We start from the raw sequence: 4,244 nt of genomic DNA on the forward strand, positions 1-4,244 counted from the left end.
TTGTTTACCTTCATTTCCATATGCAAAGGAAGCTATACAGTGGTGCTTGAAAGTTTGTGAACCCTTTAGAATTTTCTATATTTCTGCATAAATGTGGCCTAAAACATCATCAGATTTTCACACAAGTCCTAAAAGTAGATAAAGAGAACCCAGTTAAACAAATGAGACAAAAATATTATACTTGGTCATTTATTTATTGAGGAAAATGATCCAATATTACATATCTGTGAGTGGCAAAAGTATGTGAACCTTTGCTTTCAGTATCTGGTGTGACCCCCTTGTGCAGCAATAACTGCAACTAAACATTTGCGGTAACTGTTGATCAGTCCTGCACACCGGCTTGGAGAAATTTTAGCCCATTCCTCCGTACAGAACAGCTTCAACTCTGGGATGTTGGTGGGTTTCCTCACATGAACTGCTCACTTCAGGTCCTTCCTCAACATTTCGATTGGATTAAGGTCAGGGCTTTGACTTGGCCATTCCAAAACATTAACTTTATTCTTCTTTAACCATTCTTTGGTAGAACGACTTGTGTGCTTAGGGTCGTTGTCTTGCTGCATGACCCACCTTCTCTTGAGATTCAGTTCATGGACAGATGTCCTGACAGTTTCCTTTAGAATTCGCTGGTATAATTCAGAATTCATTGTTCCATCAATGATGACAAGCCATCCTGGCCCAGATGCAGCAAAACAGGCCCAAACCATGATACTACCACCACCATGTTCCACAGATGGGATAAGGTTCTTATGCTGGAATGCAGTGTTTTCCTTTCTCCAAACATAACGCTTCTCTTTTAAACCAAAAAGTTCTATTTTGGTCTCATCCGTCTACAAAACATTTTTCCAATAGCCTTCTGGCTTGTCCACGTGATCTTTAGCAAACTGCAGATTAACAGCAATGTTCTTTTTGGAGAGCAGTGGCTTTCTCCTTGCAACCCTGCCATGCATGCCATTGTTGTTCAGTGTTCTCCTGATGGTGGACTCAGGAACATTAACATTAGCCAATGTGAGAGAGGCCTTCAGTTGCTCAGAAGTTACCCTGGGGTCCTTTGTGACCTCGCTGACTATTACACGCCTTGCTCTTGGAGTGATCTTTGCTGGTCGACCACTCCTGGGGAGGGTAACAATGGTCTTGAATTTCCTCCCTTTGTACATAATCTGTCTGACTGTGGATTGGTGGAGTCCAAACTCTTTAGAGATGGTTTTGTAACCTTTTCCAGCCTGATGAGCATCAACAATGCTTTTTCTGAGGTCCTCAGAAATCTCCTTTGTTCGTGCCATGATACACTTCCACAAACATGTGTTGTGAAGATCAGACTTTGATAGATCCCTGTTCTTTAAATAAAACAGGGTGCCCACTCACACCTGATTGTCATCCAATTGTTTGAAAACACCTGACTCTAATTTCACCTTCAAATTAACTGCTAACCCTAAAGGTTCACATACTTTTGCCACTCACAGATATGTAATATTGAAATCATTCTCCTCAATAAATAAATGACCAAGTATAATATTTTTGTCTCATTTGTTTAACTGGGTTCTCTTTATCTACTTTTAGGACTTGTGTGAAAGTCTGGTGATGTTTTATGTCATATTTAGGCAGAAATATAGAAAGTTCTAAAGGGTTCACAAACTTTCAAGGACCACTGTAATTGTTGGCTAAACAATATATAATTGATAATAGTGGATGGTTTTTACAACTACAAGAAACCATTTTAATATACGTTTCTTGCATTTATTATAATTCTACATTTCTTTAAAACTCCACTTAAAATCAGCAGTGCAATGCTTCATTGGATGCCATTAAATTCCTCATGAATGCTTCAGCTGGAAATTAATGTGTAGTCTTCAGCTTTAACAATCATACATACATACATAAGGTATAAAGTGTATAAAATGTGGCATAGAAAGGGCCAGGTCAGATCTGTATTACTGTGTGTGTAATATACACCAATCATATCAATCCTATTGCACTGGGTGTGACTGAATATGCACTTTTCTTTTGATTTTTTATATATATATATATATATATATATATATATATATATATATATATATATAATTTTTTTTTAAAATGCTAATTTATCAAAACAATGAATTGATATTCTCACGAGTGAGCATATTGAAAGATATGTCACTCAATGTCCGGGCTGTAGTTTGTATGAAAAATGCAAGTGGTATATTTCCCACTAAAACATTCCTATATAGACTATGAGTGTTTGAGTGGGAAATACACCACGTGTACTTTTCATACAAACTACATCCGAGACATATTTTTCAATATCCTCACTGGTGAGGATATCGATTAATTGCTTTGATAAATTTGGGTACTTTTTGTTTGTGAATGTGTCTATATAATAAAAAAAAAATCACACGTTGGCTTGAAGATATGAAGTTTATCTTCTTGTGTTGAACAACTTGCATTTTTCACACGAAATACATCATGGCTCTGAGTGACATATTTAACAGTTATTCCACGAAATCGAGTCGTACATGAGCTGATGCGCGCCTCGTTGGCTATAAGCCATGTACGATGAGATTGAGCGGAATAACTGTTATTATATCCACATTCACTGGATTTTGAGAAACAGAATTTTTATTTTTTGCAAATTTTATAAAAACTTTATGCAAAACATCCGACGAAATCATTTCCGCTTAGAATATAAACAAACCAACGAAATGACAGTAGCAATTTGTGAAAAATGCTATAGTAATAATTCTTGAAAAATAAAAAAAATGCATTCTTATCAAAATACTCATTCCATATTTTATTGCGCTTTTTTGTATTTTGGGGGGGTTTGTTTTCGAGTAGTGTTTTATTTTGTCCTCGGTTCGTTCAGCAACACAAGCTGCCATTTTGTTTTTCTCTACTCACGGTATTGCTGGGTTTCAGTCACATGACTTTTCTTAGCGGTTTTACCGGAAGTGAAATAGCTGGTGGTCTAAACGGCTGCTGTAGTGCAAACAACTAGCGATAACTTATCAGAATATGCTCGTAATCTAGAAGCCACTGCTCGCTTTAGATATATTCAGAAGATTGCTGTGTGCAATGGAATCGACCCCTAAAGTCCGGGAAAGAAGGATTTGTCATACAATCTTGAAAACTACCCTTCAGTCGAGTTCCCCGACATCTCGAACTATCTGGTGTTGCAGACATCCTTCTACACTGCAAAACAGATGAAAGTGTGGAAGAGTATGGAGGCTTACAACTTTTTTGTACGTGGCTTGCTAAAGGACCTCGGTATCAAGTCGCTGCTGATTGAATCCTGTATTGTTTTTGCCCGTGTAAGTATTTTTTAAAGCTTTTTGTTCATGTCTTAACAACGACGCGCTACAAGTTGAAGTGTAAACAAACAACAGTTCGCTTGATTCTCACTTGTGTTGGCTCTTATCTCTCAGGCAAATCATTCACAAAGATCATCAGAAACCCCTTTAAAGACCTGGCTCTTAGTCAAACAAAACGGAGAAGTGATCACGGCACACTAACTACGGCTGGGGAAGAATTTTGTTGTGACCTTCATACATATGGACTTTGTTAGGAGCGAGGAGGAAACAAAGAAACAGCTGGGGACTTCAGCGCTTCGTGACTAAAAAAGAAAAGTACTGTAAAATAACGACACATAAGAAAAGTACTTGGAAAACACTAAGGACAGCTGAGAGGGATAGAGAAACCTTTCAGAAAGTGATCACTGCAAACTTGAGCACACTTTGACTCGGCTCCCTTTGACTTCAGTCAGAGGTTCAAAAGCCATTTTTCTCAACGGTTTTTTGTGAAATCCTATGTTCGTTCACCCTTTTTTTATTAGTTCACGGGGAACCCTGAAGAAACTTTTCAGTTTCACAGTTTGATTGATTGATCTGAACAACCTAAAGCAATGCAAGCGTAAGGCATTTTTCATGCGAGCACCTTCTTCGTACACCTTTTTGTACAAACCTGCTTTGTCAACTGAGCTTTGGTAGACCACCAGGGAAGTTTTGAATAATTAATGAGGCGGATGTGACGTCACGAGTCACGTGACGATGTGAGCTGATAGCCTAGTAGTAGAGTAACCAATCAGAGCGCACGATTGCTCATATCTACTGAATGTGGATAAGATTCAAGATTCAAAATGTTTGTCATATGTACAGTAAGGAACATTTCCTCCTGCACAATGAAATTCGGGTGGCACGGTGGTGTAGTGGTTAGCGCTGTCGCCTCACAGCAAGAAGGTCCTGGGTTTGAGCCCCGGGGCCGGCGAGGGCCTT

This window comes from Neoarius graeffei, chromosome 7 (genome assembly GCF_027579695.1).
Source record: "Neoarius graeffei isolate fNeoGra1 chromosome 7, fNeoGra1.pri, whole genome shotgun sequence".
Classification (NCBI taxonomy): Eukaryota; Metazoa; Chordata; class Actinopteri; order Siluriformes; family Ariidae; genus Neoarius; species Neoarius graeffei.